The sequence below is a fragment of the Canis aureus genome, chromosome 20, assembly GCF_053574225.1.
Source record: "Canis aureus isolate CA01 chromosome 20, VMU_Caureus_v.1.0, whole genome shotgun sequence".
NCBI classification, from domain to species: Eukaryota; Metazoa; Chordata; class Mammalia; order Carnivora; family Canidae; genus Canis; species Canis aureus.
In genome coordinates this window covers 299,819-317,548 of record NC_135630.1, presented here as the reverse complement: position 1 = coordinate 317,548, position 17,730 = coordinate 299,819, and the positions used below count along the sequence as shown (strand labels likewise).

Genomic DNA, 17,730 nt, shown 5'->3' with positions numbered 1-17,730 from the left:
TGTGTGTGTGTGTGTGTGTGTGTGTGTCTCATGAATAAATAAGTAAAATCTTTAAAAATTTTTAAGATAGTATTTTTTTACCTTATATGCATTGTACCACAATAAAAAAATGAAGAGAGATAGAGAGAACCATACTCCAAGTATACCCTAGCTTCTGCTGGAACATAGAATACACATTTCTGCTCACATTTTAGTATTCAGAGCAAATCATATGACCATGTCTATTGTCAGTGAGACAAGGAAGTATACTCTACCCTAACAGAGTGTCAGTGAATCTCTGAAGATACTAATACATTCTCTCAGACCCTGTTTCTTTTCACGAGCAAGCCCTTGGCTATTCCTCTAAGAACTGGGGAGGTAGGGCAGCAACAGATAGAGCTAGCTTTCTGTGGTTCTCCTGATGTTGAGAGCAGTTGGTGGTGGAGGCAACAGGCACGAGACAAAATTAGGAGACCCACATCACCTCTCAGTCAACTTTAGCCAAGTTTTGCATTTCTCTGAGCCTCAGATTCTTCATCTGAGGAATCAGAGATTAGATCAGACAAGTGCTGATGTTGGTGCCAGCTGGAGCTTTCCTGTGCATCTTCTATTTTACCCTACTTTCTTATGTTGAATTCTACCCAGATAGGACTGGGGGTGTGGGGTGGTGGGAGGAGGCAGGGTGGGAGACACTGGTAAAAAGACTGGACAATCCTTGTTCTGCATCACCTCATTGAAGTATGACACTCCCATTCTAACAAGTGCTAACAAACCATCCCTCCACTGGTTTATTCCATGGACCAATGCAGAAGGGCTCCTTGAGAAGTGGAAAGACTAAAGACAAAAGGATTTGAAGCACAGAATCCTTTAATAATGGTAGCCCATTTGGGCATCGCTCTCTCTATGGTTCAAAGGGGAAATTCCTTCTGGGGTTTGCTTCTGTACAGGGAAGCTCTTACAATATGTTGAGGAGAAGGTTGTTCTTCAAGCAAGTGTGTCCCAAGGACCTTCTCAGCAACACTAGGAGATAATAAAACATTCAGGTAAAACTACCAGTGCTGCCAAGATGAGCTCTATAACCAAGGGGACTTCCAAGGTGAGTAACAACACATCTCTGCTCTCCCTCCCTTCCCATCCTTTATCCCAATCCATTGTCTTATGTCTGTCTTTTTTTAAAATTTTTTTAAAATTTATTTATTTATGATAGTCATACAGAGAGAGAGAGAGAGAGAGAGAGAGAGAGAGAGAGAGCAGAGGCTCAGGCAGAGGGAGAAGCAGGCTCCATGCACCGGGAGCCCGACGTGGAACTCGATCCCAGGTCTCCAGGATTGCGCCCTGGGCCAAAGGCAGGCGCCAAACCGCTGCACCACCCAGGGATCCCTTATGTCTGTCTTCTAAGTACCTTCCTACGACCTGTCTCTCTGCTTCTGAGCTGCCTATTGATTTTCCTCACTGACTGTCTTTCCTTCCTGTGAAGGGATAGGCACAAGCCCTTCTTTTAAGGAAGACTGAATGGCAGCTGGGCGGCTGGGATGGGTCCTCAGGATTTACACTAAGTATGAGTTTGTAGGTTTAAATTGTTTGCTTTTCCATTCCAGTTGAAAAGTGTTTGTCCTTGCCTATTTATTTCTTAACTCTCTCAACAGTATTTTTTTATTAAAGTATAATTAACATACAGTATTATATTAGTTTCAGGTGTACAATACAGCGATTCAACAATTCTATATATTGCTCGGGGCTCATCAAGATAAATGTACTCTTAATCTCTTTCACCTATATAATCCATCTTCCACCCACCTACCTGCTAGCAACCATCAGTTTATGCTATTTAAGAGTGGTTTTTGTTTGCCTTTTTAAAAACCTTTGTTTGCTAATTTGTTTCATTTTTAAAATTCTATATATGAGTGAAATCACATGATAGATATTTATTTTTCCTTGACTGCCTTATTTCACTTAGCATTTATGCTCTAAATCCATCCATGTTATTTGAAATGGAAAGATCTCATCCGTTTTTATGGTTGTGTAATATCCTCTTGTATAGACACGCCTGGGTGGCTCAGTGCTTAAGCATCTGATTTTGGCTCAGGTTGTGATCCTGGGGTCCCAGGATTGAGTCCCATACTGGGCTCCCTGAAGGGAGCCTGCTTCTCCCTCTGCCTATATCTCTGCCTCTCTTTCTCTGTGTCTCTAATGAATAAATAAATTTATTTATTCATACACACACACACAGACATACATATCACGTGTTCTTTATCCATTCTTCAGTCCATGGACACCCGGGTTGTTTTTTCATATATCAGCTATTGCAAATAATTCTACAATAAACATAGGGGTGCATATATCTTTTCAAATTAGTGTTTTTCATTTTCTTTGGGTAAATACCCCAGTAATGAAATTATGGGATCATATGGAATTTCCATTTTTATTTTTTTGAGGAACCTCCATACTGTTTTCCACAGTGGCTATCCCCAATTTGCATTCCTACCAACAGCACACAAAGATTCCATTTTCTCTGCACCCTCACAAATAATTGTTATTTCCTATGTTTTTTATTTTAGCCATTCTGACAGGCATAAAGTGATATCTCATTATAGTCTGAACTTGCATTTTCCTGATGATTAGTGATGTTGAGCATCTTTTTTTATGTGTCCGTTGGCCATCTATATATCTTTCTTGGAAAAATGTCTATTCAGGTCCCATGCCCATTTTTTAATTGGATTATTCGTGGGGCTTTTTTGGTATTGAGTTGTATAAGCTCTTTATATATTTAGAATATTATTTATATATAATTTTTATTATTGTTTATATTATTTATATATTTTATTTTTTATAAGTTATATATTATTTATATATTTAATTATATATTTAAAAGATATATATAATTTGCAAATATCTTTCTTCATTCAGTAGGTTGCCTTTTTATTTTGTTGGTGATTTTCTTTGCTATGCAAAAGGTTTTTATTTTGGTGTAGTCTCAGTAGTTTATTTTTGTTTTATTTCCTTTGCTAAAGGAGATATATAAAGAAAAATGTGTCTACAGATGATGTGAAATTACTTCCAATGTTTGGTTATGGACTGGAAGAACGAGTATTGTTAAAATGTCCATACTACCCAAGCAATCTACAGATATGCAATTCCTATCAAAATACAACAGTATTTTTTACAGAACTAGAGAAAATAAAAGTAAAATTTGTACCACAAAAGACTGAGTAGCCAAAGCAATCCTGAGGGAATAAAGCTCAAAGTATCACAATCCCAGATTTCAAGATACACTATAGAGCTGTAGTGATCAAAACAGTATGGTACTGGCACAAAAACAGACACATAGATCAATGGAACAGAAGAGAGAATGCAGAAATAAACCCATGCTTGTATGGTCAATTTATCTATGGCAAAGGAGAGAAGAATATACATGGGGGAAAAGGCAGTCTCTCCCAAAAATGTGCTGGGAAAACTGGGCAGCTATATGTATACAAAAGCATGAAACCAGACCACTTTTTTATGCCATTCACAGAAATAAGCTAAAAATGTATTAAAGACTTAGATGTGAAACTTGAAATGATAAAATTTCTTACCAGTATTTTTTAAGACCACAAGTTACCTTCTGGCATCTAAGCATTTTTCTCCAGCCAGGGCAAAGGATCAATTCATGAAAGAAGCAAATAAACCAAATTCCTATAAGATCCTCTATCTTTCCACTTAATACCTACTCCCCTCCACACACACACACACACACACACACACACACACACACACACACCCTCCATGCCATCCTAGTTTTAAATAATTTTGATTTTGGGTGGAGGAATCATGGAATAAGCATGATCTTGGTTGGGGGATAATAAATTCTCTGAGCTCCTTTTATGGCTTACTCTTTGAGATGAAAATTTTCTTTCTTCATTCAGTGCCTCAGGAATCCTCAGAACCCAATGGCATTAAGTGTCCTGCCTGCTACAACGTGTATGATGTTTCCTGCGACCCAGTTCTTCTTGCCTGCACTGGTACAGAGACAAAGCGTGTGGAAGTTATTGGCATAGGTACAACTATTTCCACAGGATTCTTGGTGTTCATTTTCTCAAAGGATATATCTGTGCTAGTTATCTTTGCTGTGTAATCATTACTCCAAAACTTGGCAGTTTAAAACAATGAGCATTTATTATTTCATGGCATCTGAGGGTCAGGAGTTTGGAAGTGGCCTAGCTAAGTGCTTCTGGCTGAGTTTCTCATGAAGTTGTAATCTAGCTGTCAGCAGGGCCTGTCACCAGGAAGACCTGCTTCCAAGATCACCCATGTAGTTGTCAGGCTTGGTTCTTCTCTACATGGGTCTCTGTGTGGGCTGCCTGGATGTCCTTATAATGTATTCCCCCACAGCAAGTGATGAGAGAGAGAGAGAGAGAGATAGAGAGAAGAGAAGAGAAGAGAGAAGAGAGATAAGAGAGATGGAGGGAGGGAGGAAGAGCACTAACTGGCATTTCTCAGGGCAAATGATGACAGAGGGAGAAGAGGAGGAGAAGAGGGAGGGAGGAAGGAGATACTACAGTTTCAAAGTAATCAAATATCAGAAGGAACATTTCTTCACTTCTGTTGTATCCTGTTGGTTGCACAGATCAACTCTGATACAACATGGGAGAAGAGTATACAAGGACATGAATACTAAGAGATCGCAGGCCATCCTAGAGACTAACTACTATGTACAGCAAAGGCTGATACAGGGCCAAGTCCTAGTTCACTCTCCAAAGTTTGGAGGGAGCCATCTGTCAGAAGAGAGAAGGGGGAGAGGAGAGGACGAGGAGAGGAGAGGGAAGATGAAGAGAACACAACTGCTTTCCACAGGAAAGTCTGACACTTGGGAACATGTCATATCATGATCTCCTCGAATGGGAACTTGGGTCATTGGCCATCACCCTCTTCAACAAAGAGGGTGATACCTCAGTTCTGGTTTTTTTCATCACTACCATTATTGCTATTACCCAAACCCCATGAATAAGCATGATATGATTCTGAAATCTGCAGAAGGACTTGCCATTTTCCTGAGGAGGAGAAAAGTATGGACTTGTAATAAGATGCACAGATGCCATTCAGATAGAAAACAACAGGTACCAAGGGGCTGTTTAGGTGAATACATGAGTTCTGACCTCAGGCTTTTTCCTCTCTTCCAACTATCTCTCGCCTCGTCAGAAGGTACAGACTCCAATCTCAGCTATGCATCTGACACAGCAGGGGCCCTTTGGGATTCATCCTAAACTGAGATGTCGGGCCCAAAGGGAACTAAGGCTTGGTCCCTGGACAGAGATGGAGCTGTGGTTCTTGCTTCTTTCACAGAAGGCAGAGGGGAATTCTGGGGCATTCTGTGTACCCTTTTCTTCCCCAAGGGAGGCAGATAGGATAGGACGTGGGTGAAGAGGGGACACAAGATAAGAGAGAAGACTAACTCTTGGATTTTTCTTTTGGCAGATAGTCCAATATTTATGATTTTTGCCATGGGTTGTGCTACTGAAACTGTCCTCAACTTGAGGAATATAAGTATATTGAATAACATAAAAATCCGTACCAACTGTACAGAACAAAGCAATGGAGATCCCCACTGATGTTCATCACCTCATCAATCTTGACTGGTCCCTTCTTGCTCAAAGTCTTGCTTTGAAGTTTGCACACTTCCAAGCTCATAATTCTACAAACCTGAAAAAGTTGGAGTCCTCTGATGTCTCCCCTCCCCAACATTCTCCAGACATTGCAGAATTAAGTTGCTGATATTTCCTTAAGTATGTTTGTAATCTTTATTAGTAACTCAGGTTAAAAAAAATCTTATTGAAGGGGGGTCTCTGGGTGGCTCAGTGGTTGGCACCTGCGTTTGGCACAGGGAGTGATCCTGGAATCCTGGGATCTAGTCCTACATCAGGATCCCTGCATGGAGCCTGCTTTTACCTCTGCCTGTGTCTCTGCCTCTCTCTCTCTCTCTTTCTGTGTCTCTCATGAATAAAAAAATAAATTAAATATATTTTAAAAAAATCTTATTCATTCATCTAATGGATTCTTTCTTCAACCCAAGTAATAAGTAAGGAAATATTAGATAGCATCTCAGGCTGTGTCCCACAAGTCAGGGGCAGTCACAACCATTCTTCATGTGATGCCATGAGGAAGCAGGGGTCAGGAATAACCCTTACAGGATCCAAACTATGATGTCCTCATGGTGCTGAACACAATGGACACCGTGATACCTGCTCATATGGATCTCTTGATTCTCCAAATTCAGTTTCCTACAGGGTGCAGTAAGTTGCATAAAAGAAAAGAATACCTCACACGTAATGATGACCTTCTGGGAAGCAATCTGTTGTCTGTATCGTGCTGGGGCCCTCGCACTCTATAAGCTTATCTGAGCCTGAAAGCTACATAGACTGTGGCTTTCTCCTTGGGACTATGTCTCCATTTTCTCTTCCCTGGGCTTTTGAGCAGGCAGCGTGCAGAGTTTATATGTCCAGGACTCGTTTTATGCATATTCTCACTGTGTGCTCAGCACAGTGATGGAAACTGTAAAAGACACAGGGTTCTCCCTCAGGGATAAGGAGCTAATACACAGAGAATGATGAAAGGATTGCATGTAACTGCACGGAATTCTAAGCACAAATAATCAGAGGGGCAGGAAAATTCAGGGAGGAAAAAGGAGGTAGAGTCAAAACTGGTACACAAAGGTGGTAAACTGAGACAGGGCTTGAGGAAGGAGTGTGTATGAAAGTGAAGTTCCCACTGGGGAAATGGTAGGCTAAAAAATGGTTAAACAGCAAAGTCCCCAGAAAGGCAGTAAATCAAAATAGAGCCTACACAGGAGACCTTTGATAAGGAAACCCTTAGGGTAATAATGGGAAATCCTGTGCTGATTCAACTCCAAGGAGGTCACATCAGCTCAAGTGGGCTGGTGTTGCTGTTACCACCACATACGTTTTACAAAGAAAAAGTGGCAACAGGATGGAGACTCTAACCCAAATTGTCAATTTACAATCTGGGACTTTATTCTCTGTGCCATCCTGCCTCTCAACCAATAACCAAGTCCTGGACACATCAGTCAGCTTGGACTACCACAACAAAGTAACATGAACAAGGTGGCTTAAGCAATAAAAAATTACTTTTCTCAGTTTTGGAAGCTGGAAGTTTGAGACCAGGGTGCCCTCAACACTGTTGTCTTCTGAGGTCTCTCTCTTGGGCTGTCTTCTCCCTGTGTCTTCACATGATCCTTCCTCTACATGTGTCTGCTATATATTGGATGTTTGTGCACCCTACTCCCAAGCAATGGTATTGGATAGTGGGGACTTTCAAAGCTTGCCACCCTCATGAATAGCATCAGTGCCCTTATAGAAGAGGCTCCACAGAGCTCCCTTGCCCCTTCCACTGTGTGAGGACACAATGAGATGGCTGTCTATGAACCTGGAAGAGAATCCTTAACAGACATTGAGTCTGCTGGTCCAAGTCTGGAGCTTGGTCTTGGTCTTCCAGGCTCCAGAACTGTGAGAAATAAATTTCCATTGTTTATAAGCCATCGGTTGTGTGTTATCTGGTTGTAACAGTTCAGATGGACTAAGGCAGTGTCTGTGTCCCAATCATCTATTATAAGGATATCAGTCTGATTGGATTAGGGCCCACTATAGTGACCTCATCCTAAAAGGCTATGTCTCCAAATACAGTAAAGTTCTGAGGTATTGAAGACTAGAACTCCAACATATTAATTTTGGCAGAACACAATTCAACCCATAGCAAAGGGTTATAGAGTAAATGACTTTAGGCATTGAGAAAAACTTTTCAACTATTGCTCCCGTATGAAGTGGTTGGCACAGTGTCAATACACAGTATATACTTAATAGGTATAACCCATTATTCTTTTTCTTCTCTGCATCCTTCTCATCTATGCCCATTACCTTCCCATTTCTTTCCCCAATTTTCCTTTCATTTTTCTACTGATTATTTCCCTGTTTTGCTACTCTTTCCCTGAACTTCATTCTCTTCTGGAATAAGCAACAGTCATACCTCCAAGAGAGCACGGCAGTCATTCATGGGTGTGGCAGCCAATTGATCACTATATTCTGTGGGTAAGAATATGGGGCTAGAGAGCAGCATCTGCATCTCAGGAGAGAGATTCCATGAGGTCAGGGGCCTCCGAAAGAACATAAGATTCCTAGGGATCATCAGCATTCTGAAAACTACAGAACACTTATGAAAGAAATTGAAGAGGACACAAAGAAATGGAAAAACATTCCATGCTCAAGGAGTGTAAAAACAAACATTGTTAAAATGTTTATGCTATCCACAGTAATTTACACATTTAGTGCAATCCCTATCAAAATATCACCAGCATGTTTCACAGAGCTGGAACAAATAACCCTAAAATTCCTATGGAACCACAAAGGACCCTGAATAGACAAAACGATCTTGAAAAAGAAAAGCAAAGCTGGAGGCATTGAGATTCCAGAATTCAAGCTGTATTACAAAGCTGTGATCATCAAGACAGTATGGTACTGGCACAAAAACAGACAGTGGACCAGAATAGAGAACTCCGAAATTGACCCACAACTTGATAGTCAACTTATCTTCAACAAAGCAGGAAAGAATATCCAATGGGAGAAAGACGGTCTCTTCAACAAATGGTGTTGAGGGAACTGGACAGCTGCATGCAAAAGAATGGAACTGAACCACTTTCTTACACCATACACAAAAATAAGTTCAAATGGATGAAAGATCTAAATGTGAGACAGGTGACAGGCACTGAGGTGGGCACTTGACGGGATGAGCACTGGGTGTTATTCGATATGCTGGCAAATTGAACACCAATAAAAAAATAAATTTATAAAAAAATAAATGTGAGACAGGAAACCATTAAAATCCTAGAGAAGAACACAGACAGAAAACTCACTGACCTTGGTCTTAGCAACTTCTTAGTGGACAGGTCTCTGGAGGCAAGGGAAACAAAATCAAAACTGAACAATTGACACTTCATCAGGATAAAAAGTGTCTGCACAGTGAAGGAACCAGTCAACAAAACTAAAAGGCACCCTATAGAATGGGGGAAGATGTTTGTAAATGACGTATCTGACAAAGGGTTCGTATCAAATCTGCAAATGATTTATCAAATTCAACACCCAAAAAATAAATAATCCAGTTAAGAAACGGGCAGAGGGCACGAATAGACACTTTTCCAAAGAATAAATATAGATGATTAATAGACACATGAGAAGATCCTCACCATCACTCGTCATCAGGGAAATACAAATCAAAACCATGATGAGATAGTACCTCACATGTCAGAATGGCTTAAATTAACAAGACAGGAAACAACAGGTGTGGGGAAAGGGAAACCCTTTTACAATGTTGGTGGGAATACAAACTGGTGCAGCCACTCTGTAAAACAGTATAAAGGTTCCTCAAGAAGTTAAAAATAGAACTACCCTATGACCCACCAGTTACACTAGCAGGTATTTACTGAAAGTGTACAAAATACTGATTCAAAGGGATACATGCACCCTAATGTTTATAGCAGCAACATCCACAATAGCCAAACTATGGAAAGAGCCTTAATGTCCATTGACAGATGAATGGATAAAGAAGCAGCAATATATATATAATTATATATATAAAATATTACTCAGCTATCAAATAGAGTGAAATCTTGCTATCTGCAGCAGCATGGGTGGAGCTAGAACCTATTATGCTAAGTGAAATAAGTCAGATAAAGACAAATACTATGATTTCACTTATATGTGGAACTTAAGAAAGAATACACATGAACATGGGGGGAAAGAGAGGGAAACCATAAAAATGAATGTTAACTATGAAGAACAAACTGAGGGTTGCTGGAAGGAGGTGGGTAGGTGGGGATGGGTTAAATAGGTGATGGGTATTAAAGGGGGCACTTGTTATTAAGAGCATGGGGTATTGTGTGTAAGTGATGAACCACTAAATTCTACTCCTGAAACACGTATTACACTGTATATTAACTAACTGGAATTGAAATAGAAACGAAGACTATAAAAAAAGGAGGAGGAAGAAGAGGAGGAAGAAGAAGTGAGTTATAATTTATAGGGTTTCATCCCAGGTAAGGAAATGTCAAACAGGTTTCTGCATAAATGATAGCAGACCCATTGCCTATGTGACATTGAGTCAGTGTTAAGGAGGAAAAGTCAATGAGACTTGAGCTCCCCAGGCGCTACCTGAGCGGGGAAGTGAAGCATTTTCCTCCAAGAAAGACTTGGCCACCTCTGAAGATGAAACCACATGAGAAGGAACTAGTTTGGTCCAAAAGAAAAAGCACATCTTTGGATTTGTACTGTTATTTCATTCAGACCCACTACCTCAGCACTTTATACAGGGCACAGAAGCCAAAAGTAAATCAATTTAGCTTCATAAAAATACGTGAATACAAAATGCAAACATGCTATTTTTCCATTTAAAACACACGCAAAAAATCTATTAAAGAAATTTTTAAAATTCAGTAGGCTAAACAAAAATAAATGAGGTATCTGTTTCAGTTCTAACCTGTTTCTTCCATCCTGCAAACAGAGCCTCTGTAGACAGAGGAGTACACAAGTGGCCAAGAGGGGACACAAAATTCAAAAGAGAGAACACACACACACACACACACACACACACACACACACACACGGAGAGTAAAACCCAGGCATGTGTGTAGGTAAAAGAGGCAGTGAAGTACTATCAGGATGGGGAAACAAACAGAAGGGAAAAGTAGGGATGAATTTATATTAAAGAATGTCTCCATCTTGTGGTCATTATGGTGTAACCACTAATTAAGTCAAGTTTTATTTCCATTTATTCATCCATCCATCTTTCTGTGCATTTATTCACCAACCTAACTGGTACTTTCCAGTTGTGGCAGGCACTGTTCTGAGTGTTAGGGCTAGAGTAGTGAACAAAATTCCCTGCCTTTCTGTAACTTCCATTCTGGTTAGAGTTTACATTAATTAAACAACTATAATGTGTGGTATGTTACATCAGAAAAACAGGGGCGGGTATATCAGAAGCTGTTGGGGGAGGCAGTCAGGATTTTGATCAGGGTGACTTTCAGTAAGTCCTCAGTGAGGTGGGAGAAGGGCCTGAGGAGAGGGAAAGAGGGACGCCCCAGTTGTGTGGGGAGGGAACATCCAGGAAGAGGGAACAGTCAGTGCAAAGGCTTTGAGTGGAAGGCTAAGGCTGGTGCTCAAGAAGGGTGAAAAAACCATCTGGGGCTGTAGTGTGGTGAGCAGGGAGGTGAGTGACTAGGTGAACTTCTAGAAGAACCAAGAGAAGAACAAGGAGGTGAGGAAGGAAGGAGGCAGCACAAGGAAGAAGACCAGGTTTGGTCTGGTCATACAGGCTTTGGTTTTGGTGCTGAGTGAGGTAATGGAGGATTCTGAACCTGGGAGGGATGAGATAGGACATGTTAACTCTGGCTACTCAGTTAGAGGAGCCTCCAGGGAACCCAGACTGGTTAGGGCCACTGTGGTTCTACAGGTGAGAAATGGGGTAGGCTTGGATCAAGGCTATGGGGATGGTAAAAATGGTAATATTCTAGATACATTCTGAAAGAAGATTCAACAAGGTTTTTGTAGTGTAAGTGCCTGAAAATCAGCTTTTGATTGCTGAGGCATACATTTCCAAGACATCTATTTTGAATAAACATATTGCCAGCTATATGATACAACTACTGCTAAAACAACTAGATAAGAAAAGGAACCAGGGTGTCCCATCTGAGTTTCCTTTTTAGAAAGTCCTTGGCAATCTAGATTATTGACCACTTAAGGAACTCTGCTATCACCTCTTGTGCCCTAATTCCTGCTCTGTTTTAAATTTATGAGTAAAGAGTAAAGCCAAGAAATCCTAGGTAGCCTACCCTCAATCTCAGTAAGGAGAGTACCCAGGTCTGTAATCTCTATCTGACACCTTGCTTGATGGCTCTTGGGCATGCCATATGCCTTCCAAGATCTCTGAGTAATAAATTTCTTTTTTCAAAGTCCCTTGATAGTTGTTGCTGAGATACATCTTCCAATAATAATAAGAGCCACAAGGGCCATGCCAACCATAATATTGGCTCTCGATGGGAAAATGTCTGTGGGGACTTGCCATAGGTAGTGGGGGCCCAGGTGAGTGCCTCAGGCATTCCAAGCTAATAATATCACTATCAATAGGCTGAGAAGGACACAGAACAAAAACTAAAGGAGTTCATGATTACTAGACAGCCCTTCAAAAAATATTAGAAAGGAAGAATGCTCACCATTTGCTTCAATGTGGATGGAACTGGAGGGTATTATGCTGAGTGAAGTAAGTCAATTTGAGAAGGATAATCATTATATGGTTTCACTCATACGGGGAATAAAAGAAAAAGTGAAAGGAATTATAGGGGAAAGGAGAGAAAATGACTGGGAAAAATTAGAGAGGGTGGCAAAACATGAGAGACTTCTAACTCTGGGAAATGAACAAAGGGTTGCAGATGAGGAGGTGGGCAGGGGGATGGGGTGACTGGGTGATGGGCCCTGAGGGGGGCACATGACAGGATAAGCACTGGGTGTTATACTATATGTGGGCAAGTCAAACTTCAATTAAAAAAAATAAATATTAGAGGGCTCTCCTTGAGCGGGAAGGAAAGACTAAAAGTAACAAAGACAAGAAAGGACCAGAGAAATCTCCAGAAACAATGACAAAACAAGTAATAAAATGGCACTAAATAAATATTTATGAATAATTACTTTGAATGTAAATGGACTAAATGCTCAAATCAAAATACATAGGGTGTCAGAATGGACAAAAACAAACAAACTAGATCCAACTCTATAGTACCTACAACATACTTATTTGAGATGTGAAGACACCTGCACATTGAAAGTGGGGTGACGCAGAAATATTTATCACACAGACGGATGTCAGAAGAAAGTTGGAGTAGCAATACTCAGATCAGATAAACTAGATGTTAAAACAAAGATTAACAAGAGACAAAGAAGGATATGACACCATATGATAATAAAGGAGACAATCCAACAAGAAGATCTAACCACTATAAATATTTATGCACCCAATGTGGGAGCAACCAAACATATAAAACACTTAATAAAAAATACAAACTATATATATAAATGTATATATATAAACAACACAACAAAAATTAATTAATTGATTATAATACAATATTACCCCAAAGATACAGAAGCAATGAAACGCCGGGACACCTGCAACCTGATGTTTCTAGCAGCAATGTCCACAATACCCAAACTGTGGAAGGAGCCTCGGTGTCCATCGAAAGATGAATGGATAAAGAAGATGTGGTTTATGTATACAATGGAATATTACTCAGCCATTAGAAATGACAGATACCCACCATTTGCTTCAACGTGGATGGAACTGGAGGGTATTATGCTGAGTGAAATAAGTCAATCGGAGAAGGACAAACATTATATGGTCTCATTCATTTGGGGAATATAAATAATAGTGAAAGGGAATAGAAGGGAAGGGAGAAGAAATGTGTGGGAAACATCAGAAAGGGAGACAAAACATAAAGACTCCTAACTCTGGGAAACAAACTAGGGGTGGTGGAAGGGGAGGAGAGTGGGGGGTGGGGGTGAATGGGTGACAGGCACTGAGCGGGGCACTTGACGGGATGAGCACTGGGTGTTATTCTGTATGTTGGCAAATTGAACAACAATAAAAAATAAATTTATTATTAAAAAATGAAAATAAAAAAATAAAATAAAATCATGAATGAGAAAGGAGAGATCACCACCACCACCAAGGAAATACAAACGATCTTTAAAACTCATCCTGAGCAGCTATACACCAATAAATTGGGCAATCGAGTAGAAACGGACGCATTTCCGGAAAACCACAAACTACCAAAACCGGAACAGGAAGACACAGAAAACCTGAACAGGCCAATATCCAGGGAGGAAACTGAAGCAGTCATCATCAAAGATCTCCCAAGACACAAAAGTCCAGGGCCAGATGGCTTCCCTGGGGAATGCTATCAAACGTTTAAAGAAGAAACCGTACCTATTACTACTAAAGTGGTTCCGAAAGATAGATGGAATGCTTCCAAACTCGTTCTTGGAGGCCACCATCACCTTAAGTCCAAAAGCAGACAAAGATCCCACCAAAAAAGGAGAGTTATAGACCGACAGTCCTCACGAACACGGATGCAAATATTCTCAAGACACGAGCCGATGGGATCCAACGGTACATTAAGAAGTTACTCACCATGACCAGGTGGAATTTATACCAGGGATGCAAGGCTGGTTCAACACTTGGAAAGCACGCCACATGACTTAGCAGATCTGCAAGAGAAGAAACAAGAACCAGACGATCCTCTCAAGAGATGCAGAGAAAGCATTTGACAAATACGGCATCCATTCCTGATCCAAACGCTTCAGAGTACAGGGATAGAGGGAATGTTCCCAGCATCTCCAAAGTCATCTACGGAAAGTAAAGCCCTCAGCAAATTATCATCCTCAATGTGGAAACACTGGGAGCCTTTCCCTGAAGATTGGGAACGAGAGACAGCGATGTCCACTCTCACCATGGCTACTCACATACTACTAGACGTCACGGCCTCAGCAATCAAGCGACAGAAAGAAATAAAAGGCATTCAAATCGGCAAAGAAGTAGTCAAACTCTCCCTCTTCACCGATGACATGATACCGTACCTGGAAAACCCAAAAGACTCTTCCCCAAGATTGCTGGAACTCCTACAGCAAGTTCAGCAGTGTGGCAGGATACTGAATCAATGCCCAGAAATCAGTGGCCTCTCTCTATGCCAACGATGAGACCGAAGATAGAGAAATGAAAGAGTCAGTAACATTTACAATTGCACCCAAAAGCATGAGGTACCTAGGAATACACCTAACCAGAGAGGTAAAGGATCTCTACCCAAAAAACTACAGAACACATCTGAAAGAAATTGAGGAAGACACAAAGAGATGGAAAACTACTCCATGCTCCTGGATTGGAAGAATTCATATACTGGGAAAATGTCCACGTGACCCAGGGCAATTTACACATGGAACACAATCCCTATCATCAGAAATATCACGGGCTCTCTTCAGAGAGTTGGAACAAATCATCGGAAGATTAGTGTGGAATCAGAAAAGACCCCAAATGGCGAGAGCAATATTAGAAAAGAAAACCACAGCTGGCGGCATCACAATGCCGGATTTCAGGTTGTGCTACAAACCTGTGCTCATCAAGACAGTGTGGTACAGGCACAAAAACAGACACACAGATCAATGGGACAGAAGAGAGAAATCCAGAAGTGGACCCTCAACTCTATTGTCAAGACCATATATTCGACCAAGCAGGAAAGACCATCCACTGGAAAAAAGACAGTCTCTTCACTAAAGGCTGCTGGGAACGTTGGACAGCCACACGCAGAAGAATAAAACTGGACCATTCTCTCACACCGTACACAAAGATAAAACTCAAAATGGATGAAGGATGTAAATGTGAGACAAGATTCCATCAAACTTCTAGGGGAGAACACAGGCAACACCCTGTTTGAACTTGGCCACAGCAACTTCTTGCAAGATACATCCATGAAGGCCACAGAAACAAGACCAAAATGAATCATTCATCAAGATGAGAATCTTCCGCACAGCAAAAGAAACACTCAACAAAACTAAAAGACAAACCTCCAGAATGGAAGAAGATATTTGCAAATGACCTGTCAGATAAAGCGTGAGTTATCCAAGATCTCTAAAGAACTTATTCAACTCAACAGCAAAGAAACCAGGAGTCCAACCCTGAAATGGGCAAAAGACACGAACAGAAATGTCACACAGGAAGACATAGACATGGTCAACAAGCACACGAGACAATGCTCCACATCACCGGGGTCACGGAAATACAGATCGAAAGCACAATGAGATACCACCTCACACTGGTGAGAATGGGGAACAAAAAACCAGACAGGAAACAACAAATGTTGGAGAGGATGTGGTGAAAGGAGAATGCTTTCAAAATTCAAAAATTTCAGAAATAGCCATACTCACCTGATAGGGACCAAGGGGGGGCTGGCGTGCTCCCGGCAAGCCTGGGGAGATTGGGAAGGGGGAAGAGGGAAGGGGGGCAGGGGCGGAAGGAGTAAGGGAGTAAGGGGGGTAGGGGTGGAGGGGGAGGGGGCGGAAGGGGGAGAAGGAAGAGCCAAGGACCTTCGCGGGGTTCCTGGGGCACAGCAACCCAGGCCCTAAAGCCACCGCCCCAAGGCCGTGCCCTGACGGTGGACGGTGCCTGCATCCAAACCCCTGTGAGCGCATGCGGAAGGGTTCGGCACCCTCCCTGAGCCTCAGTGGAAAACCGTGTGCAGGTGCTTCAGAGAGGTAACAACCGATCTGCCCTGCGATCCAGCAGGTGCACTGGTGGAGGTGTGACCCAAAGGTACAGATGCAGGGAAATGCCGTGACACCCGCACCCCGAGGTTTAGAGTGGTAACACCCACAACAGCCACACTACGGAAGGAGCCTTGGTGTCCATCGAAAGATGAATGGATAAGGAAGGCGAGTGGTCCCTGCACACAATGGAAGATTACTCAGACATTAGAAATGACAAACACCCACCATTTGCTTTGACCTGGATGGAACCAGAGGGTATGACGGCTGAGTGAAAGAAGTCAATCAACGAAGGACAAACATCATATGGTCTCATTCTTCTGGGGAGGATGAGAAAAAAATAGTGAAAGGGAATAGAGGGGAAAGGAGAAAAAATTGAGTGGGAGATGGCAGAAAGGGAGACCGAACATGAGAGAGTCCTAACCCTGGGAAACGAACAAGGGATGCAAGAAAGGGAGGAGGGCGGGGGGCTGGGGGTGACTGGGTGATGGGCACGGAGGGGGACATTTGATGGGATGAGCCCTGGGGGGTTATGCTCTATGTTGGCAAAATGAACCCCAATAAGAAATACACCTAGAAACAAACACACAAACCTCCCGAGACACAAAAGTCTGGGGCCAGATGCCTTCCCAGGGGAATTCTATCCAACGCTTCAAGAAGAAAGCATACCTGTGCTACTAAAGCTGCTCCGAAAGATAGAAAGAGATGGAATACTTCCAAACTCGTTCTTGGAGGCCAGTGTCACCTTAACTCCAAAACCCAAGACCCCACCCACCAAAAGGGAGAATTCTGGACCGATGTCCCTGATGAACACGGATGCACACCTTCTCCACAAGCTATGAGCCAACGGGATCCAACAGGACATTATTAACAAGTTACTCACCATGACCCGGTAGGCTTTATCCCTGGGGTGCAAGGCTGCTTCAGTACTCGGAGAGCACTCAAGGTGCTTCATCAGATCTGCAAGAGAGAAAACAAGAACCAGATGATCCTCTCAAGAGACGCAGAGGAAGAAGCATTTGACAAAATATGGCATCCATGCCAGATCCAAACGCTTCAGAGTACCGGGATAGAGGGAACGTCCCTCAGCATCTTCAAAGCCATCTACGAAAAGCCCGCAGCAAATTCTCATTCCCAATGGAGAAACACTGGGAGCCTTTCCCTGAAGACCAGGCACGAGATGGGGATGTCCACTCTCACCGCTGCTATTCTCAACAGAGTACGAGATGTCATGGCCTCAGCAATCAGGCAATGAAAAGAAATAAAAGGCATTCAAATCATCAAAGAAGAAGTTAAACTCCCTCTTCGCCGATGACATGATACCGTACCTAGAAAACCCAAAAGACTCCACCCCAAGACGGCTGGAACTCCTACAGCAAGTTTGGCAGTGTGGCGGGATACAAACTCG

The 17,730-nt window shown here is 42.0% G+C and overlaps 2 long non-coding RNA genes across 8 annotated transcripts in view; one reads left to right on the top strand and one right to left on the bottom strand.

Moving 5' to 3' along the window:
* Positions 1-1,069, top strand: part of LOC144291389 (uncharacterized) — a 37,376-nt gene extending 36,307 nt beyond the window's left edge. For all 4 annotated transcript variants that reach the window (XR_013358636.1, XR_013358639.1, XR_013358638.1 and 1 more), the window contains exon 4: positions 927-1,069. This is a non-coding gene — a long non-coding RNA (uncharacterized LOC144291389). The remainder of the gene's footprint in view (positions 1-926) is intronic.
* The window catches only part of LOC144291390 (uncharacterized), a 122,330-nt gene that overhangs the window by 13,055 nt on the left and 91,545 nt on the right, over positions 1-17,730 (bottom strand). For 3 of the 4 annotated variants that reach the window (XR_013358642.1, XR_013358644.1, XR_013358640.1), the window contains 2 exons: positions 17,206-17,282; positions 14,200-14,276 (listed from right to left, as the gene is read on the bottom strand). This is a non-coding gene — a long non-coding RNA (uncharacterized LOC144291390). Of the gene's footprint in view, positions 1-3,911; positions 3,978-14,199; positions 14,277-17,205; positions 17,283-17,730 lie in introns of those variants that run through there. The other variant, XR_013358641.1, reaches the window with a different exon arrangement.